The following is a 27,632-nucleotide window of genomic DNA, read 5'->3' as shown; positions in this document are numbered from 1 at the left end:
TTAATAGTATCTTCCAGACTTTCTCATAATAGTTTTGCTCATAGTCATTCTCTTCTTTACATTATAAACAGTCTTTATGGACACTCCAACTATTTTTGAAATCTCCTTTGGTGTGACGAGTGCATTCAGCAAATCACACACTCTTTGACGTTTGCTTTCCTGATTACTCATATGGGCAAAAGTTTGTGAAAAGGTATGGATAATAGTGTTAGGTATGATTATGACATCAATATATGTTTGGTTTCAAAACAATTGACGTAGTGCCTGCTGAGAAAAAACAAGTAAATGTTCATTGTAAATTTTGCTTCCCCACCCTGTATACATATATACATATATATATATATATATATATATATATATATGTGTATATATATATATGTGTATATATATATATATATATATATATATATATATATATATATATATATATATACAGTACAGGCCAAAAGTTTGGACACACCTTCTCATTCTTCGCATTTTCTTTATTTTCATGACTATTTTCATTGTAGAGCCTCACTGAAGGCATCAAAACTATGAATGAACACATGCGGAATTATGTACTTAACAAAAAAGTGTGAAATAACTGACAATATCTCTTATATTCTAGTTTCTTCAAAGTAGCCACCGTTAGCTCTGATGACTGCTTTGCACACTCTTGGCATTCTCTTGATGAGCTTCCAGAGGTAGTCACCTGAAATGGTTTTCACTTCATAGCTGTGCCTTGTCAGGGTTACTTCGTGGAATTTCTTGCCTTATTGATGGGGTTGGGACCATCAGTTGTGTTGTGCAGAAGTCAGGTTGATGCACAGCTGACAGCCCTACTGGACAACTGTTAGAATACATATTATGGCGAGAACCAATCAGCTAAGTAAAGACAAACAAGTGGCCATCATTACTTTAAGAAATGAAGGTCAGTCATTCCGGAAAATTTCAAAAACTTTGAATGTGTCTCCAAGTGCAGTCGCAAAAACCATCAAGCGCTCCAACGAAACTGGCTCACATGAGGACCGCCCCAGGAAAGGAAGACCAAGAGTCACCTCTGATGCTGAAGATAAGTTCATCTGAGTCACCAGCCTCAGAAATCGCAAATTAACAACAGCTCAGATTAGAGACCAGATGAATACCACACAGAGCTCTAGCAGCAGACACATCTCTACAACAACTGTTAAGAGGAGACTGCGTGAATCAGGCCTTCATGGTCAAATAGCTGCTAGGAAACCACTGCTCAGGAGAGGCAACAAACACAAGAGATTTATTTGGGCCAAGAAACACAAGGAATGGACATTAGACCAGTGGAAATCTGTGCTTTGGTCTGATGAGTCCAAATTTGAGATCTTTGGATCCAACCGCCGTGTCTTTGTGCGACGCAGAAAAGGTGAACGGATGGATGCTACATGCCTGGTTCCCACCGTGAAGCATGGAGGAGGAGGTGTGATGGTGTGGGGGTGCTTTGCTGGTGACGCTGTTGGGGATTTATTCAAGATTGAAGGCAACCTGAAGCAGCATGGCTACCACAGCATCCTGAAGTGACATGCCATTCCATCCGGTTTGCATTTAGTTGGACCATCATTTATTTTTCAACAGGACAATGACCCCAAACACACCTCCAGGCTGTGTGAGGGATATTTAAATAATGTAATAATGTAAATAGTCATGAAAATAAAGAAAATGCGAAGAATGAGAAGGTGTGTCCAAACTTTTGGCCTGTACTGTATATATATATATATATATATTTATATATATATATATATATATATATATATATATATATATATATATATATATATATATATATATATATATATAAATATATATATGTATATATATAAATCTCCAAGCAGGTATGTTAAAATGTGAGAAAACCTCAGATTAGCAGCGTTAAAAATGTTTTTATTTCATAGTTTTCTCTCAGTATATCAGTAAATGCATGTTTTCTTGGTTCTAAAATTAAACACATGGTGTCCAGCTGAGAGGACATTTTTGTAACTCCATGAAAAATAGGTTAGTAAAAAATCAATTGCATTGTGTTTTTTTTTTGTTTGTTTGTTTGTTTGTTTTTTCACACCTAAAGAGGAATAAAACACTCAGAAAAGAAATCTGATTAAGGCTCTCATAATTCAAGCATGAAAGGGTTAACACCTGTTGATCCACTAATCCTATCAATACATTTAAATAATTGGTGTAAAATGCAGTTTGTCATCTTTTCATGGTCATCAGATAAGACCCATTTGGACGTTCAGCGGCTCTGTAGTGAACGTAGAAACACCGTCATCTTCTACAACATTGACTCACCAGTAAAACCCAATGACAGTGAATAGAGACACTTGTTTTTGCGTTCAGTTATTGATATATTTGATGAAAAAGTCAGTTTTTCTTCAGTTTTCTCTGTTTTGATGTAATAGCATTGAATTTACTCTGAGTTTTCATAAATATCTAAATAAAACATAGGACATTTAATATATATATATATAAAAAAAATATTTACAGTGAAAAATGCAAAATACAAAAGATGATATTATAATAAATGGTGGTAAATCACTTAAGAAAGGTTAAATAGAAAGAAAAATTCATTTGGGAACTGACATAAAAGTAACGCTGGGTCTTTATGGGTTAATAGCGATCAAACATACAGTTAGATTCAAATAATTTCTTATTAAATAAATATAAGTTTTCTGTCATTAGGAATACATATATTAAATTATGTAAACTATGGTAGTAATGAAACACAACTTTAGCTACATTGTAATTGGAATTGACCTTACAGACCCTGTAGACCACATTGGACCTGAAATTGTTGCCTCACTGTAACTGTCACCGTCTATAAGGGTGCAATTAAGGGTTAAACAATCATCAGTTTGTAGAAAGCATAAAGATCAGACTGTGTTTCCATGAAAAAAAAGTCATGTGGTCTGATGTGGTCCAGATTGACCCTGCTCCAGAAGGATGAAGAGATGTGGATAAAGTGATTACCCATAATGCCTAGTGCCTAAAGTACAAGTCTGTCTGAGCAGTGTAATGATCTGGGATTGATTCAGTTGGTTGGGTCAAACTTTGGCACTGTTATGTGCCCAAAAAGTGATGGAAATAAATATTGTGAAACTGCATAATTGTTTACAAAATGAGAACATGTGCTGCAATCAAAGCAAAATGTGGAAGTTTTTATCCAGTGGCTTCAATATGTATGTTAAACTTAAAATAAATGCACATTACGCTGCGTATTAACCCTTTCATGCATAGTGGTCACTCCAGTGGACAGTTATTCTCCAGCTGTTCTCTTGTATATTCATGGGTTTTGTTGTTTTAGTTCCATATCAACCAACACAGTGGACGCTTATGCATCATCCCATACACTGACATTCACACCATTACTGTAACTTTCCTGTTCTTTTATCTAAATCAATTGTTAACTGTTATTAGACTGTAATTAACAGAGATTTTTTTTTTTTTTACTTTTTTTTTTTTTCACATATTATCTGAGTGAGTAATAACTAGTATTATAGTATGTTCAAATGTGAGAAAACATGAGATTAGCAGCATTAACCTCCTGAGACCCAGGAGAGTGAAATTTTTAGCTTTTTTCCATTAAGTTTATACTTCTTCCTACTCCTTTTTGACCATGCAAAATTCAGACTTGTATGTGCTTGAAGATAGATTCTGTCCATTTAAATGTTATTTTGTTAATGTCTTAATTTGCTTTGTTTTGTCTTATTTTCTTTGCATGTTTGAAATTAAAAAAAAAAATTTAAAAAAAATCGTCTTGAGTTTTTTTTTTGTTTTGTTTTTTTGTTTTTTGTTTCTGAGACATTTTTTAAAATTATTATTTTTTATTTATTTTTTTAATGGAATGTCCTTCACAATGGACAGCATTTTTTAAGTAAAACCGTCAAACTTTTGTCCCCTACAGAGGACAAAATGCATTGTTGGGTCTCAGGAGGTTAAACATGCTTTTATTTAATAGTTTTCACACAGTATGTCAGTAAATGCCTGTTTCTGAGCTTCAAAAATGAAACGTATGGTGTCCAGCTGATGGACATTTTTGTAACTCCATGAAAAATAGGTTCATTAAAAAAAAAAAAAAAAAAAAAAAAGAAGAAAAATCAATCACATTGTTTTTTTTCATGCCTAAAGAGGAATAAAAACACTCAGGAAAAAATTTTTGATTAAAGTTATCATAATTCATGCATGAAAGGGTTAATATTAATTTGCCATAACAATAATACACAACAGATTTATTCTCATTGCCTTAAAATGTGAGTCCTGTGTTTTCTGGATTCAGGTTGAGTTGTGATGCAGTATGAAGTCAGTTTTAATATATAACTCATCCAGTTTTAATATATAACATATTATCATCGTTACCACCATCAACACACAGATCTAGACACTTCAGTTTTCATCAGAGGGGACTCTTAAGATTATTCATTTACTTTTTTAACACTATAGCTCTTAGGAAGGTTAATTTAGTCCTTGATGAATAGTAATTATAAATGACTTTCAAAGAAGTTAAGAAAATTTCAAGGCAGAGGCAGTATTAATGGGTTTAAAGCTAATGTTCGCATCTGAAGTAATGCATAAATACAAGCCAAAAAGAAAAAAGAAAACCTGTCAACTGTCAAGAGATATGAAAAAGTCTGAATAGCAAAAATAAAAAATAAAAATAAAAAAAACTTGTGAACAGATGAAATATGAAATATTTGAATAGAATTCCCGGAATGCACCTTTACCCAAATATCTTTTCATGCCTCCTCTTGCATTCATTAGTCTGTCACTTGGGTTTCTTTGACGAACTTTTTGTGCAGATAAGTTGTTTCGTGTTTTTGTCTCTTTGAAAACTCACTCGGCTATTGATGCGAAGTATGCGACTGATCGTAAATGAGAGCCGCGATGGTGCTTGACTAACACTGGGGAGATGCTTCATCAATGGGGCTGGAATATGCACAGAGAAGTGACAGATAAAAGTAGTGAGTCTTTACTGCAGGTTACAAACTTTGAATGTCAGCGAGCATGACGGCCACTGGTTCAGAAGACAGAGGCAGAGTTGGCGTGGATCCCTACCTGGCTGAGAGCAGTTGGCGCTCCTCCAGTCAGTGTGACACCCTGCCTGCCATGTCTCCTCCTCCTCCTCCTCCTCCTCCTCCCAGCCGTCTCGCCCAGGCTCGGTGCCCCATTTCCACTCCCACTGGGGACAGAACCAGAAAAGCACCAGAAAGAGACAAGAAGCAGGACCAGTCACTAATCAGAAAGACACGGAGAAAACATCACTACAAGTACTAACAACGTGTCTTGGATATCGTCATATTTAACCTGAATTACATGCGTTTCAAATCAAAAGCTGATTGAAAGCATAATAAAAACTTTTCTACTAAAGTATATTTGCATGTTGTTTCCTAAAATGTCTGGAAATACATTATGAAAGTGGTTTAATCCCAGTTGTTTTCAAGGTTATAAAAGTTTTGAATTTTTCATTTTAGTTTAGTTTCATTTAGTTTTGACTTTTTTTTTTCTCTAATTCAGTTTGTTTTAACCCTTTCATGCATATTGGTCACTATAGTGGACAGTCATTCTCCAGCTGTTCTCTTGTATATTTATGGGTTTTGTTGTTTTAGTTCCATATCAGCCAACACAGTGGAGGCTTATGCATCATCCCATACACTGCAGTTCATAGAATTATTGTAACTTTGCTGCTCTTGATAAACCTGATCTGCAGTAACATGTTTTAGTGTAAATCAATTGCGAATTGTTATTAGACTGTAATTAACAGTTTTCTGTAAAAAAAATTAAAAAAAAAAAGTTTTTTTTTTTTTTTTTTGCATATCCTCCTGAAACCCAGCAATGCATTTTGTCCTCTGTAGGGGACAAAAGTTTGACAGTTTCCCTTTAGCCCTTTCATGCATGAATTATGAGAACCTTAGTCAATATTTTTTTCTTGAGTGTTTTTATTCCTCTTTAGTCATGAAAAAAACAATGCAATTAATTTTTTTTTTTTTTTTTTTTTTTATGAACCTGTTTTTTGTGGAGTTACAAAAATTTCCACTCAGCTGGACACAATGCATTTAAGTTTTGAAGCAAAGAAACATTTATTTTTAAAAATCATCATCAGAAAGTGATATACTGTGTGAAAACAATGAAATAAAAACATTTTTAATGCCACTAATTGCTAAATCGCTAATGTTTTCTCACATTTTATCATACTCTAATGTTAGTTATTACTCATTTCATGGAGATAATATCCTCCTCAGACCCAGGAATTTGACAGTTTTTTACATTAAAAAACTGTCTTGATTGGAAACTGCATAATGCAACAGTTTTTTTCAGATATATTTTTTAATTATTTTTATTTATTGATTAATTTTTTTTAATGGAATGTCCTTTGCAATGCACAGCATTTTTAACCCTTTCATGCATAGTGGTCACTCCGGTGGACAGTTATTCTACAGCTGATCTCTTGTATATTCATGGATATTGTTTTAATTCCATATCAACCAACACAGTGGACGCACATGCATCATCCCATACACTGACATTCATTCATGTTAATTGTTCTTAGACTGTAATTAACAGAGGTTTTTTTTTGTTTGTTTTTTAACAAAAATGTTTTTTTTTTCTTCTTTTGCATATTATCTGAGTGAGTAATAAGTAGTATTATAGTATGTTCAAATGTGAGAAAACATGAGATTAGCAGCATTAACCTCCTGAGACCCAGGGAAGTGAAATTTTTAGCTTTTTTCCAATAAACAATTGTCTTGATTGGAAACTGCATAATGCAAAAGTTTTTTCTTTTTTTTTTTTTTTAGATACATTTTTTAAAATTATTTTTATTTATCTATTTTTTTAATGGAATGTCTGTTGCAATGGACAGCATTTAAGTAAAACTGTCAAACTTTTGTCCCCTACAGAGGACAAAAATGCATTGCTGGGTCTCAGGCGGATAAAAATGCTTTTATTTCATACTTTTCACGCAGTATGTCAGTAAATACATGTTTCTGAGCTTCAAAAATTAAACACGTGGTGTTCAGCTGAGTGGACATTTTTGTAGTGCTATGAAAAATAGGTTCATTAAAAAAAAAAAAAGTCACATTATTTTTTCATGCCTACAGATGAATAAAAACACTCAGGAAAAAAAAAATCTTGATTAAGGTTCTCATAATTCATGCATGAAAGGGTTAAACTATTTTTTTTTTTAAATGTACTAAACTATAATGTTGAAGTAAAAACAAAAAACAAAAAAAAAAAACAAAAGGCCTGACATTGAAATTAGTAAGCTACTAAAGTATGTTTGCATGTTGTTTCCTAAAATGTCTGAATTTTAAAGGAAATACATCATGAAAGTGGTTTAATCCCAGTTGTATTTTCTATCAGCAAAATAACATTATTATTTGAAAAAAAGTTTCCATGTTCCAATGATGTCAGTCCACTGCATTTAGAGACAATTCTGTGTCTTGGAACATGATGAAATTGTACTAGATAACATGTAATTCCAGTGGCATGTAAAGGTTAAACATCAGAGGGCATGGTTACACATTCTAATCATCTTTTTTTTTTTTTTTTTTTTACATTATTCTGAACATTACATTATTATGAACCAGAAAAGCACCGGAAAGAGACAAGAAGCAGGACCAGTCACTAATTAGAAAGACATGGAGAAAACATCACTACAAGTACTAATAATGTGTCTTGGATATCGTCATATTTAACCTGAATTACATCCGTTTCAAATCAAAGTTGATTGAAAGCATAATAAAAACTTTTCCCTCCGTGGACTCTTTTAAAAAGCAACTCAAGACATTGTTATTTACAAAAGCTTTTGGTTGATGGATTTATCCTTTTTATTTATTTTATGAAATTATTCTTATGTTGTTTTATTGCACCCATTTAAAATACAGCACTTTGTGATTTTTATCTGTGAAAAGCGCTTTATAAATAAACTTTATTTACTTAAACTATACTTAAAATTTTTTTAAACTATAATGTTAAAGAAAAAAAAAAGGCCTAATGTTGAAATTAGTAAGCTACTATAGTATATTTGCATGTTGTTTCCCTAAAATGACTTACTAACAACGTGTTTTGGATATCTAGATATCATCAGATTTAACCTGAATTACATCCGTTTCAAATCAAAAGTTGATTGAAAGCATAATAAAAACTTTAAACTAATGTCCAGTTTTCCAAAAACCAACTAAGAACAAAAACTTACACACACAAAAAAAAAGGGAAAAGTAGCCCCTCACACACACACATTGATCCACATTTACTTAATTACCAGTGTTACAGTTATTCTATTCTGTTCTGTCATATTTTCTATAGATGTTTTAGCAAAGTAAGAGAGGAAAGGCTTCTATGTAATGTAAAATTTCTCAGCTGATACTCTGAGAGAAGGTTACGTCCGTTATCCAGGCATGTTCTGCTGGAAGTTTAGGCGACTTCCAAAGAAGGAGGATACATCTACGTGCAATCAAAGAAGCAAATGCTAACACATTTAGTTTCTGTGTGGTGAACTTAGGATAATTCAGGGGGAACTCCAAAGATGGCAATAAGTGGGCAAAGTGTCTAGAACTGTCGACATAAGCTTAAAAAAATTCTTCAAGAAACCAGACAACCTTCAGCAGGACCAAAAGGTACGAGCAAGATGGAGTGGGACAGAGGCAAATCTATTACATGCTTCATTAGTACCAGGAAAATATTTTGCCAATTTAGCTTTGCATAATTGTTAAACTATGCTTTAAAAAAATGATAATAATAATTATAATATTGAAGCAAAAAACAAAAACAAAAGGCCTGACATTGAAATTAGTTAATATATATGCATTTTGTTTCCTAAAATGTCTGGATTGTAAAGAAAATACATTATGAAAGTGGTTTAATCCCAGTTGTATTTTCAATCAGCAAAATAACATTGTTAATTGAAAAAAGTTTCCATGTTCCAATGATGTCAGTCCACTGCATTCACAGACAATTCTACATCTTGGAACATGATGAAACTGCACTAGACAATATGTAATTCCAGTGGCATGTAAAGGCTAAACATCAGAAGGCATGGTTACACATTCTAAACATCATCATCGTTTTTATTACCAGAACCAGAAAAGTACTAGAAAGAGACAAAAAGCAGGACCAGTCACTAATCAGAAAGAGATGGAGAAAACATCACTACAAGTATTAACATATCTTGGATATCTTCAGATTTAACCTGAATTGCATCCGTTTCAAATCAAAAGTTGATTGAAAGCATATAAAAACTTTAAACTATACTTAAAAAAAAAAAAAAATAATAATAATAATAATAATAATAATAATAATAATAATAATAATAATAATAATAATAATGTTGAAGCAAAAAAAAGCAAAAGGCCTGACATTGAACTCAGTAAGCTACTAAAGAATATTTGCATTTTGTTTCCTAAAATGTCTGAATTGTAAAGAAAATACATTATGAAAGTGGTTTAATCGCAGTTGTATTTTCAATCAGCAAAATAACATTGTTAATTGAAAAAAGTTTCCATGTTCCAATGATGTCAGTCCACTGCATTCACAGACAATTCTACATCTTGGAACATGATGAAACTGCACTAGACAATGTGCAATTCAAGTGGCATGTAAAGGCTAAACATCAGAAGGCATGGTTACACATTCTAAACATCATCATCGTTTTTATTACCAGAACCAGAAAAGTACTAGAAAGAGACAAAAAGCAGGACCAGTCACTAATCAGAAAGAGATGGAGAAAACATCACTACAAGTATTAACATATCTTGGATATCTTCAGATTTAACCTGAATTGCATCCGTTTCAAATCAAAAGTTGATTGAAAGCATATAAAAACTTTAAACTATACTTAAAAAAAAAAAAAAAAAAAAAAAAAAATAATAATAATAATAATAATAATAATAATAATAATAATAATAATAATGTTGAAGCAAAAAAAAGCAAAAGGCCTGACATTGAACTCAGTAAGCTACTAAAGAATATTTGCATTTTGTTTCCTAAAATGTCTGAATTGTAAAGAAAATACATTATGAAAGTGGTTTAATCGCAGTTGTATTTTCAATCAGCAAAATAACATTGTTAATTGAAAAAGTTTCCATGTTCCAATGATGTCAGTCCACTGCATTCACAGACAATTCTACATCTTGGAACATGATGAAACTGCACTAGACAATGTGCAATTCTAGTGGCATGTAAAGGCTAAACATCAGAAGGCATGGTTACACATTCTGAACATCATCATCGTTTTTATTACCAGAACCAGAAAAGTACTAGAAAGAGACAAAAAGCAGGACCAGTCACTAATCAGAAAGAGATGGAGAAAACATCACTACAAGTATTAACATATCTTGGATATCTTCAGATTTAACCTGAATTGCATCCGTTTCAAATCAAAAGTTGATTGAAAGCATAATAAAAACTTTAAACTATACTTAAAAAAAAAAAAAAAAACTTTTATCATAACGTTGAAGCCAAAAACAAAAACAAAAGGCCTGACATTGAAATGAGTAAACTACTAAAGTATATTTGCATGTTGTTTTCTAAAATGTCTGGATTGTAAAGAAAATACATTATGAAAGTGGTTTAATCCCAGTTGTATTTTCAATCAGCAAAATAACATTGTTATCTGAAAAAAGTTTCTATGTTCCAATGATGTCAATCCACTGCATTCAGAGACAATTCTACATCTTGGAATATGATGAAACTGCACTAGACAATATGTAATTCCAGTGGCATGTAAAGGTTAAACATCAGAAGGCATGGTTACACATTCGTACCATCATTTATTTATTTTCTTTAACTAGCACCAGAAAGAGACAAGAAGCGAGACCAATCACTAATCAGGAAGAGATGGAGAAAACATCACTATAAGTACGAACAACATGTCTTGTATATTGTCAGATTTAACCTGAATTTTATCCATTTCAAATCAAAAGTTCACTGAAACCATAATAAAAACTTTAAACTAAAAAAGTCAAGTTAAAAAAAAAAAAAAATTAATATGCTACTGATAGTAATTCACAATGTGTATTTGCATTTTGTTTCCTAAAATGAGACTTATTAATGACAGAATTGTAAAAGGAAATGCATAATCCAAGTTGCATTTTCTAGCAAAATAACATTGTTAATTTAAAAAAGTTTTCCGTGTTCCAATGATGTCAGTCCACTGCATTCAGAGACAATTCTACATCTTGGAACATGATGAAATTACACAACACAATGTGTAATTCCAGTGGCTATTTGTCGTTTAAAGGCTGAACTGCAGAAGGCATGGTTACACATTCTTACCATTAATTTTTTTTTTTTTTTTTTTTTTTTTTTGTACATCATTGTGGACAAAACCAGAAAAGCACCAGGAAGAGACACTAAAAGCAGGACCAACCACTAATCAGGAAGAGGTGAAGACAACATTACGACAAGTACTAATAACAACGTGTCTTGGATATCATTAGATTTAACTTGAATTACATCTGTTTCTACCACAAATCAGAAGTCAACTAAAAACATAATAAAAAAGTAAATTATACTACTACTTAAAAAAAAAAAAAAAAAACTTTAATTATAATGTTGACGTATAAATGCTGATAGTATTACATTTTTGACGTGTAAAAACGACTGCAATTCAGTGAAATATGAACATAATTTGTGGTTTTGCATTTGGTCTGCGCTTGCCTTTGCCTTTTTTTGACAAGTAATAATAAACCCAGTTAGTAGATCACTCTATGAGACTTATTTTTTATTATTAAGTAACCTGAAACTGTTATGAAGCAACATCAGTGTGTCTCTAATGAACTGTATTAGGAAAAAAATACATAATTTTAGAGGATCTTCAATAAAAGTTAAAGTTTTAGATTACAGTGTAAGAAAACAGAGTGCAAAACAAGACAAAAAAAGGGCAAACATTAAAAATACTAAGCTATTGATATTAATTCAAAAAGTGTATTTACATTTTGGTTCCTAATATGTGACATATTAATGACTGAATTGTAAAGGACATACATTTTGAAAGTGGTTTAATCACAGTTGCACTTTCTATTTTTTTGTTTTTGTGCCAGTTATTTTTAGATTTGTGGTAAAAAAAAAAAAAAAAAAAATGTGTTCAAAGCCACCAAACAAAACTTATTCCAAATTTCAGTCAAGATCCAAACATATCAAAAACATCTAATTGGAGAAATGTACATAAAAGTACAAACAAGACAACTTTAATATTTTAGTTTGATGCAAAATTATTGATAAATTTAGTTGAATCTAAATTGTTAAAGGTTGGAACAAGACAAATAGGGTGAAACGGTTTGTTTTCAACAGTCTTGAGCTGAGTTACTTAAGGTGAAACAAAAAGAAAATAAGGATAGAAGGAGAACAAGGAACAAAGGGAAAAGAGAAAACGAAGAAGGGGACAGTGTTGAGGGGGGCTGATCATCCTATGAGACTTATTTTTTATTATTAAGTAACCTGAAACTGTTATGAAGCAATATCAATTAAGAAAATACATAATTTTAGAGGATCTTCAATAAAAGTTAAAGTTTTAGATTACAGCGTAAGAAAACAGAATGCAAAACGAGACCAAAAAAGTGCAAACTTTAAAAATTCTAGGCTACTGATATTAATTCAAAAAGTGTATTTACATTTTGGTTCCTAATATGTGACATATTAATGACTGAATTGTACAGGACATACATTTTGAAAGTGGTTTAATCATAGCTGCACTTTGTATTTGTTTGTTTTTTTGCCAGTTATTTTTAGATTTGTGGTAAAAAAAAAAAAAAAAAAAAAAAAGTGTTCAAAGCCACCAAACAAAACTTATTCCAAATTTCAGTCAAGATCCAAACATATCAAAAACATCTAATTGGAGAAATGTACATAAAAGTACAAACAAGACAACTTTAATATTTTAGTTTGATGCAAAATTATTGATAAATTTAGTTGAATCTAAATTGTTAAAGGTTGGAACAAGACAAATAGGGTGAAACGGTTTGTTTTCAACAGTCTTGAGCTGAGTTACTTAAGGTGAAACAAAAAGAAAATAAGGATAGAAGGAGAACAAGGAACAAAGGGAAAAGAGAAAACGAAGAAGGGGACAGTGTTGAGGGGGGCTGATCATCCTATGAGACTTATTTTTTATTATTAAGTAACCTGAAACTGTTATGAAGCAATATCAATTAAGAAAATACATAATTTTAGAGGATCTTCAATAAAAGTTAAAGTTTTAGATTACAGCGTAAGAAAACAGAATGCAAAACGAGACCAAAAAAGTGCAAACTTTAAAAATACTAAGCTACTGATATTAATTCAAAAAGTGGATTTACAGTTTGGTTCCTAATATGTGACATATTAATGACTGAATTGTACAGGACATACATTTTGAAAGTGGTTTAATCATAGCTGCACTTTGTATTTGTTTGTTTTTTTGCCAGTTATTTTTAGATTTGTGGTAAAAAAAAAAAAAAAAAAAAAAAGTGTTCAAAGCCACCAAACAAAACTTATTCCAAATTTCAGTCAAGATCCAAACATATCAAAAACATCTAATTGGAGAAATGTACATAAAAGTACAAATAAAACAACTTCAATATTTTAGTTTGATGCAAAATTAATGATAAATTTGACTGAATCTAATTTGTTAAAGGTTGGAACAAGACAAACAGGGTGAAATGGTTTGTTTTCAACAGTCTTGAGCTGAGTTACTTAAGGTGAAACAAAAAGAAAATAAGGATAGAAGGAGAACAAGGAACAGAGGGAAAAGAGAAAGAAGAAGGAGACAGTGTTGAGGGGGGGCTAAAGCTCAGGAGGAGGGGCGATGAATTCCCAAAACTAATCTGAGTATAATCAGGGCACTGCCCCAGTGTCCTAACCCCATCTACACACACAGCACAACGCTTCTGCCTACCCATAACCCCCAGTGTGTGGGTGGTGGTGTTCCCATGACCCACTTAAAACATCTGGGTCAGCTGTATTCAACCACCAGCTAACACACACACATACACACACACATACACACACACACACACACACACACACACACACATACAACCAGGTACAATAAGACATATGAACACAGAATTGTGTAAAAATACAGTCTTCCACTGCTCATTACTGACAAAAGAACCTGTTATGTGATAAAACGCATCGACGTTCGACAGTCATCACGTCTAGAGTTCACCAGCTGTTGTTTTTTAAGCGTTTATCGTCAGACTCTTCGAGCAGAGGCCGAACACACGGCCCCTCCTCACCGTACATAAAGAGCACAGTGAGAGGAACACCTAGCAGAGCCAAAAGGTTGTCTCGCTAGTTGTAACGCTGGATGTAAACTAGCAAGTTTTTGCCGCGGCGGGGCCCTTTTTGCAGAGGCAGGAAGCAAGAAAAGGGCACATAAAGAGAGCAGTTAGGCTCTTTAAACGCCAGGGTACTACTGCCTGTATCGCTTCCAAAAATAAAAAAAAAAAAAAGAGGGAATGAAGAAAAAAAAAACTTTTGAAGTGTGTTTGTGTTTGAGGCGAAAGGAGCAAAGGTGTGCTTTTGCGTTTGAGGCAAAAGGCAGGAGGATCTTCAGTATGTTTTTGTGTGTGTGCATGTCTGAGTGTGTGTGTGTGTGTCTGAGTGTGTGTGTGTGTGTGTGTGTGTGTGTGTGTGTGTGTGTGTGTGTGTGTGTGTGTGTGTGTGTGGAAGTCCCTCTTGCCAGTTTTTAAAAACCATCCGTAGCCCAGGTAAATGGCATGCTGTCCTCTGCACATGCCCGGTGGCTTTCTCTTTCTCTTCACAGGGAAGAGTTCAGAGGGCCAGTTAGCACCGTTCACAGCGGACCCCGAGGCTTCACAAACACACACGCATGCACACACACACTGACAACACGCAAACACAAACAGATATTCATGCACAAAGATTTTTATAACCACACACACTGTACGCGAGACCACAAACACGTCCACACATGCTTACAGGCTCTCGTAAATTCATGCAGCGGCAGCAGTTGTACATGCACACACACAGACACACACAGTTGGCCTGTGGCTAGAGTGTTCAAACAGGCGTGATATTGAAATCCAGCAGTAAGGAGAACAGTGAGTTTTGCTGAGGTCCATAGCAGGTTATTGATCAAGGTTAGTTTACTGTGAAAGCTCTGCCTGTGGCCAAGGGCCATTCACACCAGAGGTGTGTGTGTAAGTGTGTGTGTAGACAAGTCTTTGTGTGTGGACACAAGAACATACACCAGTGTGGGAAAGTGTAGAGGTGCATGTGTGAGTGTTTGAGTGCATTTCTGCATTCTTTAAAAGTTTATTAAAAGACAACTTGATGCAGTGTTGCATTGAACGGTGCAGCTGCATGGTTAGAAATTCAAGGACAAACCTGATGAGAGAATCTCCTCAATGATAAAGCATGAAGACTGTGAAGCTTGATGGAAATGACAGGTGAAATGAACAGTTACATATAAAATATACACATACGTACACAGTTTAAAATGTATGTAAATAGTTGCACGTTAATGTGATGCACATGTACATTAGTGTTTCCTGTGATATCCATCAACCTGTTGTTGTGTTGAAATAAATTCCTGAGATATATGTAATTTAGTTTAACAGTCTGTTGACGAAAAGGAGCAAAGACTGCATGGTTTCACCTTTTGGTTAGTGAACTTTCTGACATTTTGAGGACTCGAGCTCAGCATCTTGGCTGTCACCATCCTAATGAGCGAAACTGGGAATGAACCTTGTAGAAGCCAATGATGTAATAACAGCCGATAATGTAATAAATTTGCCATTTTTAAAATGTAATAAGCCACTAACATAATATCTGGCCAATAATGTCATAAAAGTCCTGAACCGATGACGTAATAACTTTTCGCCAACAACATTATAACTTATTGGCTGGTTATTACGTTATTTGCCTGATAAAAAAAACAAAATTCTTTACAAATGTAATAACTTAGCCAATAACGTAAAAAGTTAGAACATTATTGCCCAAAAGCTATTATGTTATCGGTCCAGGACTTTTATTACGTTATTGGCCAGATATTACATTATTGGCCAATTACATTTTAAAAATAGCAAATTTATTGCATTATCGGCCATTATTACGATATCGGTTGTTATTACATTATTGGCTTCTACAAACCTCACTAAACTAATGCTAACTTAATGAAAACACAGACCACACTGAGCGTGGTGTTAAACATAGTCATGCTTGTTTAACACCACAAAATAAGTCAAGCTATTAAATATTAACACATGCAGGTGTTTGATCAAAGTAATACCAGCTTTGTATTAAGTATAAATACACTACTTAGTGCTATCTGTCCTACTCAGCAGGCTAATAAACAGACCATATAATACAATATAAAGTAATGTTAACTTTAGCTAATATAGCTAAGGTGCATTTGTATTTAAGTTCCAGTACACTTAATTTCCCTGATAGACTTTTTATTGTAACTTCTCAACGGCATCAACAGTACTGCTGTCTGTCAGAAAAATATCTCAATATTTTGTTCAATAAGAAGCTTTACATGTCTGATTTATGGCTAACTCAGACATAGTCAGACATGAATGTAGCCGAGCTAAAACAGATGCATTCACCTGTCATTTTACATCCCGTATTATATGTAACATTATGACTTAATATTGTTTAAACAGGTGTGTTATATTAAACACACCTGTTATAATTAAAAATAATATAAAACAATCATAAATATATATTATTTTATTGTGACACTGTCTATATATCACAATGCAAAAAGAAAGATCACTGAATTAGAGACAAAAAAGTAAATTTTGGTTTGCCTTTCAATCATGAACTCTCGGTGCCATAACAAGTCTCATGGAAGTCTTTCAGAGCTGTTAGCTGACTCCAGAGTTCAGATGTGAGCTTTACGAGCAGAGAGCTTCTCCTTCACTGGTGGTGTGGGACTACTCACAGTTTTTTTCATGTTCTGTAAAACTACAAAACTTGGCTGATACTCTCTTAATCTCTCTGACATACTGCACACATACAGAAATACTCGTATACATAAACACGTGTTGACTTTTCTTTAACACTGACAAAAGCAGAAGCATAAAATGTGTCTGTTCCTCTATTCAGAGCCTCAGAGGCCTGGCATCAAACAACCCTCATATGGAGATTCAAGGCGCATACACCTTTATACATAACTGTGAGAAACAGAGGGAGTTGTTGAAGCATAATCTCACACATGCAGTCAAAAAAAAGTGTTAAAAGTTTACCACACATGCTGATAAGGTCTTCTTTGGGTCCATCAGAGTACACACACAGAACTTCATGAATGCACTGCCTTCACACAAAGGCATATACTGTATACATGTGGGCTGCAGAAATTTCTCAGCAAAAAAAAAAAACAACACATAGTAATGTCAAAGCACCAAAGCAAAGTGTTTCTTTTCTGGTACAATTGCCCATTCATTCACTTTGTTTTATCCAAAATCCAAAAAATCTTCAGGGATCTGCCTTTAGGTACAAAGTCAACAGCAACAGATTTTTCTGATTTTGTCAACTAAAATTTTTTTTTGGATCATATAACACATTGAGACCAGATGTAACATATGCATTTAAGACTTGGTGCAGCATTTACATCCATCTCCTTTAGAGCCCAATTTGTTGTGAGTTTGTTTTATATGATGTCTGTGTTTTCAAGATGTTTAACTGAAGAAATGCAAACATGATTAACTGAAATACACATGGGGAAAATGCACAAATCTCGCTTTAGTTGCTCAGGTCACCAACAGTTGCGTGAAAATTGCAGACTAACAGCATTCCAACGTTGCGTTACGCATAATACTTTAACATAAGTAGCTGGTTCCATAGTGTAGTGGTTATCATGTCTGCTTTACACACAGAAGGTCCTGGGTTCAAGTCCCAGTGGAACCATGAATGTTGTCTGGAATTTCCTCTTGTGGGACTGATAAAGGCATATGTAACCCGTTCAATATATGTTATTATAATTACACAAAAATTGGATTAAATTGTCATTTTCAATTATAGTTCATGCATACCTGGTGTCTTCCTTTATTGTACAGTTTGTTTGGGGTGTTAGTCCTCCAGCCACACCCACTTCTTCTTCATGTGTCCCCCCGTAGTGTTCGTATATAAATTCCCTGTGTGCCCGTAGCTCTCCCCTTTTTCATGTTGTCTCTGGCGGGAGGTCAGTGTTCATATCGTCGTATCCCGTGTATTTGTACATTCATTTGCTGATGTTTCTTATTAATTGTGCTATCCATGTTTGTTGAGTTGTATTTGCTTTGATGTTGGACTTGTTGATTTTGTTGTCTGTGCCGCGCGGTGTTAATATGATGTTTTCATCATTGTAGATCTGGGTGCGGGACCTAGCTTAGCATCCCAGCTAACTGTCTGTTGTGATCCTGTTGTCCAGGGTGAATAAATAGAGACTGTCTCCGCAAGAGATCACTGTGTCCCGAGTTTCTGTCCTCACAATAATACAACGCAGAGGGAATAGTCCGGTCACACATATTATCTGTTTAGGTAAATGATTTATGAAAATGAGAAGCCGGTCTTTAAATTGGAGTGGCCTGTAATCAGTTTTCTTCTACACATACTAAGAGAAAGCATTCATTGCTAGCAACTTACCCAATGACAGAGTTAAATATCAGACAATAAGTTAGAAAAATACACAAGGTTGCAAAAGTAACCCTCCTAAATAGTGAAAATATTTTGCATGTACAGGGTGACACAAAAAAACGGGAACTTTTTAACAATCCAATAAAACCAAGATTGATGGAAGAAAAATATTTTATTCATAGTAATTGAAACCTTAAAACATGCCATTTAAGAAATAATAATGGAATTTTAATTTTTTTTAAATTACTTCCTGTAGATGGCGTCCTCCTGTACGAATGCATTCTTGAAATCTGCTGTTGAGATTCCTCGTTGACCGCTGCAACATCTCAGCTGGGATACTGTGAATTTCATCCTGAATTCTCTGTTTTAACTCATCCAGAGTTCTTGGTCGAGTCGTGTACACTTTACTCTTGAGATAGCCCCACAAGAAAAAATCACAAATGGACAAATCTGGCAATCTAGGGGGCCAGGGAACGTTACCGAATCTTTAGAACACACGGTTACCGAACAATTCTCGCACAGCCGCCAGTGGTTACTAAAATGGGGGTGTGTTTACTTGCTCAAGGTCACTGTCTCGCAGTGCTGCCACTTGCTCATGTCTGCCAATACGCACTTCAAAAATTCCCGTTTTTTTGGGTCACCCTGTAATTTTAAAAATATGAAAATTCCATCATTGTTTCTTAAATGGCAAGTTTTAAGGTTTCAATTATGATGAATAAAATATTTTTCTTCCATCACTCTTGGTTTTATTGGATTGTTAAAAAGTTCCCATTTTTTTGTGTCACCCTTTACAAGAAAATGGCATCATTCAGTTTTGGACAACCAATATAAACCCCACTGTTTGCATTTTGGCCGTCATCATCTTGGTTTTTTTGGATCCGGAAGTGATCAAATTTGGATGAAAGGGGAAGAAATAAAGAAACGCAAGAGGTGACTGGTGACAAAATGGAGTACCGTTTTACCAACTCTAATGTTAACAGGCACCGTGGAAGTTGTAACATAGTATTCGTCCATAACAAAATGCAGAAAAATATCGTTTGAATATAGGCAGTCATAAAGGTTTACTATGCAAGAATATGAATGTTGATAAATGTATTATAAATGTTAAAATGTGCTTGTTGAAGTTATTTAATTTTTTTAAACATACCTTAACACTATAAATGCAAAATTATCTGAATTGTGTATTTATCATGAGAGGTGATAAAGTTCGGTATTTAGCTATCAAAACAACCACTTCTGACTAGTTTTATGGAATTCTGATACTCTCAGAGCAATATTTTACAAAAGGGTAATGGGTAATCTTCACCAGAATGACCCCTGGAAAAAAACTGCTTGACATCGTACTGTATTTATGGTTAGTTTAATAGATGACAGTGGGAGCTAGCCTTTAGCTCTGAAAGCAGCATCTAGTGGTTGTCACTGGTATTACACATTAAGATACTTCCAAATTTTTGGCTTAAAATCACAAACGTCTTTCAAACAAATAAGTAATTAAGGCCATGTCCACATGAAACCATATCTTTTCCTATCTGATCTTTTTCTTTGTCATTTTCAAAAAAGTGCTCTGTGTGCTCTTTCTTTTCAGGAAATATCTGTGTTCACATGAAATGACTGAAAATGATGTAGTGCAAATGCTAGGCCTGCATGTCGTGTTGTAAAGCTCTCGCAAAAAATGGAGAAGAAGATGTGGAGCATGCAGATAAATCTTGCGCGCTGTATACAAACCATAGGCTACAGAAGAAGAAGAACAACAACAACAACAACTCTCAGTAGATCCAAGAGCATGAAGTGAATACTGTTAGCTATGGTTGTTTGTTGCTCATTGTAATGAAAGAGTAGCTGAAGATTTTCATTCAATATTTCCAATAAGGTCAATAGCTGTTGTAGCATGAGCACTACTCTGTAGTCCGCCATTGTTGTTGTGAAGTGGCGTTTTGCTTCCAGGGTGAAAGGTTAGAGAGGTCAGGCTACGACATCATCGTTTTAGAAAAGTTGCATTTTGGTCATACAGATGAAGACGTGAAACCGGTATTTTCAAGTTTATCCACTTAAAGAGTTGCAATTTCAGTGACTGAAAATGTCGATTTTGTATAGATGAAAGGCCTATCCCACCGGTTCCCAACTTTTTTTGGCTCATGACCCCACTTTAACGTCACAGAGTTTTGGCGACACCCAGACATTCAAAACAGAGACATTTTTCTCTTGGAGATGTCTTAGCGCAGTGGTTCCCAACCTTTTTTGGCTCGAGACCCCATTTTAACATCACAAATTTCTGGTGACCCCAGACATTCTAAACGGAGACTTTTTTTTTGCGAAAATTAATTTATTTTTACAAATAAACATTAATTTTAGACGACATTTAGTCTATATAATGTATATTATTATGGGCGGAGGCAGAAAAGCCAGGTGGAGATTACTGCACAAAGTGAGAACTTTATTTTCCTCGGTCAGGATATGTAGTCAGTCCAGCTTGGATTTACAAGGCTGACAAATAATACTGAACAAACAAGAACTCAAACTATGAATTATGAAAGAGCTGCAGCATCTGAAACTGACCACAATGAACATGTGACAGATAAACAGTACCACAGTGCTTCAGTTTCAGCTTCACAGTTTGTCATGTCTTTTATGTATTGGGACTGTCTCTGTCAACTCAACATATATATTTTTTTATTTTTTTATTTATTTATTTTTTGTTTTTTTAAATTTTCATCAATTACTAGAAGTTTCAGGCGACCCCATTTGAATTCCAGGCAACCCCACACGGGGTCCCAACCCCAAGGTTGAAAAACACTGTCTTAGGGGGACCAGGTCAAACAAATGTCAAAGAAATCTTCCCATTCTTTGTCCGGTCCAGTTTTCTGACTGCGATTGTGTCCGGGCAGGTTGAAGCGTAGTAGCCAGCACACGTGGTCACATGATCGGGTCAATCAAGATATGCCCTCTCAGATATTATATCCTGCATTTTATTTGAACTGGATATTTATTAGGAAAAGTGTGTGGTGTTTTAATTATAATGAAATATATATTGAATCATTAAAAAATATTTTTTCTTAGTATTTTTTTTTTTTTTTAATATCAGTTATTAGAAATTTCAGGCGACCCCATTTGAATTCCAGGCGACCCCATGGCTGAAAAACACTGGCCCATCCGATACAAAACTTTTGCAGATACGACCAAAACCGTCTTCATACGGACAGGACAGTGTATAATACAGGTTATATTCATACCTCAAGATGACATATGAAGGATCAGCATCTGTGAAAAAATACATTTACTACTATGCTTTCCCATGTGACCTACATAGAGGTGTGTCCACTGTTGGATTACCCAAGATGCACAATGATGCCAGGTGTGAACACCCAAATAAAAGTTACTGGGTCATGTGAAACAAAAGCAGCAGCCAGCAAAAACACTTTACCGAGCTTTAAAGCAATATGTAAAAAAAACAAAAAAAAAAAAAAAACAGCATACCATTTTACAGCAGGATCAGACCTTTTCCTTTATAATATACTATCACTCAAAATACATTATGTTGAAGAGTCAGCTTTGGGACAATGTAGTCTTTTAACCCTGAAACCATAAACCACGAACTATTTGTGTAAATGATAGACAGCTGAAACATCTTCACTTGGCAAAAATCGCCTCCCCACAAAGGTCTAAAATTCACAAGAACAGCCAGTAACGCACACACAAACCCTCATCCAGTCCCTCCATCCCCTCTCCTCTCGTCGTCCCCCCTCTGTCCGGTCAGTGTAATGGATGGTGAATCTGTTGCTTACTCATGCATACAGCTGACAAATTGTCGCTCTCCGATCACAGCCCCCGCCGCCGTGTGATTTGTGAAAGACGAGATACGACAGGATGAGTCGGCAGCACAAAATGAAAAAGGGCACAGAGGATACAGGCAAACTAGTCTGTAAAGGTGCATTTGAAGAAAATTATATATCTGAGAGCTCACAGGCCGCCGGGGTGTGAATGAGCTGCTTCTGGGAGTGAGTGTGTATGTCTAAGTAAGATGCGAGATATGCGAGACACCTTTTAAGAAGTGACCTTGCTGCGTGGACTGTAACAATTTTCATCTTAGTACTATATATATATATATATGCGTGTTTGGTTGTATATGAATTTACAAGTAAGACACACAAAAAGCTTACCCAGGAAGAGAAATAAAGAGCCACAAACATGCTAAAATATGGATGAATTTCATGGATTTACCTGCCAGACAGCCTACATAATATTCGCCAGTCCCCAGTTAAAGTGTATAATATGACCCACATACAGTCCAGCAGTCCCTGCTTACAGTTAATTTAACCCACATACTGCATTCTGTTCCCAGGGCCTATTATAATAATATAACCCATATTCTGTCCAACTATATCTGCTGTTATCTCTGTTAGTGAGAGTTTGTAACTTTACCTGCTTTTCCATGATGCTCCCTTTACTGAAGTTGAACCCGCTAAAAGATGTTGTAAGCTGGAGGATTTGCCCTGCTTTCAGGACCGTTTCACTCTATTTGGTTTGGTTGTGGTCCAAATCAGTCGGTGACTTTTTGAACTTGGATTTTTCTGCAAACCAAGGGTAAAATGCTTCAAGTGAACCAAAGGGCATCACTGCAAACCTTGTGAAAATGTCCTCTTATCAGACCGATGGGTTTGTAGTTGAAGCGAGAAAGTCAAACCAGAAGAAGGTCTTGCAGTGTCACATCCCAGAATGCAAATCATGCTTGGCTTTGGGAGTTCAACCCACAAAAGTGGACAAGGCCTCAGTGACGTCACCCTTTGGTTTGTGGACTACCATTTCGAAGCCTCAAGTATGACATTTTGACCGTTTGCTTATTTTGCTTAGAATGACCAAACTTATGTCGGTTTTACTCTTGGCTTGATACTTTTAAATGTGTTCAGATAGGCTTTTGTGATGTATTTTGAGATCCTTGACCTCACAAACCAACACCTGGTAACAGGGTCAGATCAAGGCCGAATCAAGAGTTCATATGGGACCAGACTGAAATCACCTCTTCAACTGTTTGGGTCCAAACTCAAATGCAGTTACTGTGTTCACACCTGACTGAACAACATGGGTGAAAGGAGAAAAGGAACCAGAGTCCAATTGTTTATGGATGTAAGATGAGTCTGCCAAGTTTCAAAAGCTTTTCTCTGTGTAATAAAACTTAAGTATGTCTTTGGCGGGCAAGAAGCTATTCAAGTTTAAGATCCTGGCTTGTTAATCGCTTGAATCTTTAACATAAATTTAGTGCTGTCATTGAAATATTTACCCAGAATTAGAATGATGGGTGGTGTAAAATACAGATGTTAAACCAAAATGAATTTCAAATCATAAAAAAGTGGAAATATATTCATAGATGTTATTGTTATCGATGTCCTGTGCAGCGTAAAGATGACCTGAAGCAGTGGAAATAATCACACACACTACCCAAAAACAAGCACATGCTTCTAATGTGATCCCTAAAATCACAGGCCAGCACAGTGGAGCTTTTATAAATTAGCCCACTTTATGACAAGCCGCAAGCTATTATGAGGGAGTTGGGGAAAAAAAGGTTATCAAAGATAAAAAGACAAAGAAAATAAAAAGAGGAAGGTACAGCGGGGTGGTGGTGGGGGTGAAAGGGACCCTCGCTAATTCAGAACACTAGACAGAGCATCGTGCCAAGTCTGCCTCCCCTCTCTAACCCCATACTCCCACCCACCCCCCAACCATTTTTCTTTCAAAGGACCAAGGGGAAGGCTGCAGCTTTCTAGTCATAAACATCTCGGGGGTAGGTCTGCACTGGGCCTTTGCCATGTTACACATTTGCTTATTTTTTTTTTTAAAAAGAAGCAATTTTGGCACAAAATCTGCTTTTTTCTCCCTCTTTCATACTCTTTGTGATTGCTCCTCGAGGCCAGAGTTGAGGCTGTGATAGAGATTAGGACAGCAGCGCTACTGACAAGGCAGCTAAATCTACACCGGCTGACAAACCTGGCAGCAGATGATTTTTGGGGGGAAGGATTGTTTAAAAGGAACAGAGTGGAGCTTTGACTAATAGCGAGGAGCGAGACGAAGAGCTGGGTCAGGAAACGGAGCGTTTTGAATTGGGCCAAAATGGTTGATTGGGGAGACTGATCAGTTGTGATTTAAGGCAGATGTAGGGCTTTTGCACGGCTGAGTTAGGTTTAATAAAAGGGTGCACGTGCTTGCATGTGGATATACTGTATACGTCCAGAAAGTACAATGCATCTGCATGTGTGGCTGTTTAGGGCTGACTACACAATCTGTGTACATAAGAGGTGTCAGTGGTATGGGGTCCATAGGGACTCAAACAGACCGCATTTGCAAAGTGCTGAATTTACAACACTTCAAGAGCTGCCGCTTTACCACAGTGAAACCATACGCCACCAGTCGCCACTGTCAGGCACAATATGGTGCCCATATGCCCATCATGGCATCCAGATGAGTTGATTCAAAGAGGGAAGTGCACGGCAGGGAGCTATGTTGTGTCTGATTAAACCATTTATTCCAGGATCAGACCACACAGTATTTCTGTCTGTTCATGGAGTCAGATGAGGCGATTATAAAGTCATATATTCTTGACTCGTTTAGGCCAAGAAATATGAAATACCACGCTGATTCCTGACCGATCATGTGTTGGCATGTACAATGTCATTTGGAGGAAGGTGCCAGCAATCGACTGTAAAAACAGGAAAAGCCTAAGAAAGAGAAAAAAAAGAACACAGTGGCTCTAGACCTGTTTTCAGCAGCACATAGACGATCATATGGATGGAGAAAAGTAGAACTGCTATTAACTGCTTCACCATGTTTACAGTTATGTACATCAGAGTGTTATGTGCTCCTGCTGGTCAACATCCCTGAAGCAGTGGGACACACTGAGAAGCCAAAAGAAAAAAAAAAGTTCTGCTCTGTCATGCTAATCGTTCTATCAGGATCCCATGAGCCTGTCCCAGGTGTGGTCCACCATGACACAATGCACAAGTTAAATGATCATTTGTCAAGATGGATTGGGCTGTAATCTGTCTGAACCCAAGAATCAGAATCAGTTGATTTAGCATTTGCAGAAAAACTGCATTGGAAAACGAGTTGCAAGAGCTCTGCATAAAAATACATAAAAGACAGTACAAGGTAAAAAAAAAAAAAAAAACAATGGAAATTTACATGAACTACAAAAGCACTCGGAGAGCGCAGACCTCCGCCAAGGCAGATCAGTGCCCCCCCCGCCCCATCACCATCAAAATTTATTTAATCTTTTGTTCCTTGTGCCAGTATCAACATTTCCTGAAATTTTCATCCAAATCCGTCCATAACTTTTTTGAGTTATCTTGCACACAGACAGACAGACAAACCAACACCGGCAAAAACATAACTTCCTTGGCGGAGGTAATAAGAGTACTAAAAAACACAGGTGCCCCCGTTGATCAACCAGCACTCACTTGGACGAAGTGCATGAATTTAAAGTGTGTTAATTATACATGACTACAAAAGTAAAACACACACCATACATTGTTAAGTATGTGATATGGAGTTGTTAAGGCTATGCACAGCACTGGGAAAGAAACTGTTGGCAGACCGAGAGGTAGAACATTTGATAGAATGATGTCTGCCGGATGGAAGAAGAACAAAACATCAAAAAGCAATAACAAATAGTTTGTATGCACAGATTAGATACCAAGTTTCTCTATTTTTTTGGACATCCAAACCGACACTTCATCATGAAAGTATCAGCTTTCATGTTTTACTATATGTCACTTCTCATTGCATAGTTTAGAGTGTACCTGCACTGGTCATCCTTACGATATTAATTGTGCTTTGTGTTTTACTTATAAGCAAAAGAGACACAAATTCAGTATAAAAAACTGCCATAAATGCACCACACTGGACCTTTCTATTACGTGAATTATGGGTGGGGGCAGAACCTATGGGAAGCAGCTATTGTTGGCCAGAAGTGACGTTACAGAGTTATTTCTGGGTGATTGAGTGCAAGTAAACAAGCAGCAGTCAGTAAGCAAGATTGAGTGGAAAGCACATGTTTGCGCTTATTGTTTGCGCAGCTGTAAACTTTGCACTCCTAGGGACGCGACCCAGCACTGACCAATGTCGCATCATCTTAGACTGGTGTCTGCTGCACGGGGTCAGTGACCAGTCCTTCGCAGCCCAGCTAATCAAACAATACAACGAGGCTTCATCACTACCGGTGCTGGAACAGCCCATGAAGGAGGCAACATGTCGCTGACTGACGAAGCACTGACTTAGTACTTGTGTACTTGCCAAGGGGCTATAAGATAAGTTACATGTGATCTTTTGAAATAGCTAGCAATGAAAATTTACAACAAGTACCCTTAAACATGACTATTTTGATGGTGTGAGTTGAAGTCCGAGATGAATAATTTTGGGTTCAGGTGAGTGATTTGAGCAGATTTGTTGTTTTCTTTGCTGACAGCTAAGTAGCAGTAGTAGTAGTAGTAGTAGTAGTAGCAGTAGTAAATTTGTAAGGTTTTTGGGTGAATTCTATGTTTGTGGGTAATGCTAGCCTTATCACAAACCTCAAAGTACACAGTTTGGTATTTCCAGTGTCATTTAAAAGTCTTTTTTTTTTCTTTTTTTTTTAAACTTTTGTATGAGCTGGCTGTATTTTTGAGTAAGCACACATGTTATTTAGCAGGTGGTAGTGATGGTCAGTGAATACCTAACTATGAAAGTTAATCTGATTTTGTATTGTCCTTTGAAGATGAATAATAGAGGTACATTTTATTAAATGATTTTCTGAAGGACATGTAGTTTTATTGCTTGTAGAAAACCAGTGTTGAATTAGTAAGTCAAATACCTTACAAAATCTAAATCATACTAGATATTTTGTTTCATTTTTTAATTTTTAGACCCACAGTAGCACACATTTATAATGGTAGTAATCAGAAAATGTAAAAGTACGGAAGTTTCCATCAATCACTCGACTATCTACTATAGGCTAAACACATACCATACCATACCAACTTTATTTATAACGCACTTCAAGAACTTTACAGCTGGCCAAAGTGCCGTACACCAAACATAAAACAAAGAATTAA

At 35.5% G+C, this 27,632-nt stretch overlaps 1 long non-coding RNA gene and 1 other non-coding gene across 2 annotated transcripts in view; one reads left to right on the top strand and one right to left on the bottom strand.

The window, feature by feature from the left end:
- The window catches only part of LOC115434398 (uncharacterized), an 86,222-nt gene that overhangs the window by 7,077 nt on the left and 51,513 nt on the right, over positions 1-27,632 (bottom strand). Inside the window, exon 2 of the long non-coding RNA XR_003937514.1 lies at positions 5,053-5,176. This is a non-coding gene — a long non-coding RNA (uncharacterized LOC115434398). The remainder of the gene's footprint in view (positions 1-5,052; positions 5,177-27,632) is intronic.
- On the top strand, positions 17,775-17,847 carry trnav-uac (transfer RNA valine (anticodon UAC)). Its single transcript has one exon. It is a non-coding gene; the product is annotated as a tRNA-Val (tRNA).

This window comes from Sphaeramia orbicularis, chromosome 15 (assembly GCF_902148855.1).
Source record: "Sphaeramia orbicularis chromosome 15, fSphaOr1.1, whole genome shotgun sequence".
NCBI classification, from domain to species: domain Eukaryota; kingdom Metazoa; phylum Chordata; class Actinopteri; order Kurtiformes; family Apogonidae; genus Sphaeramia; species Sphaeramia orbicularis.
Note: the sequence above shows the minus strand (reverse complement) of the source record. Positions and strands in the feature narration are given on the sequence as shown.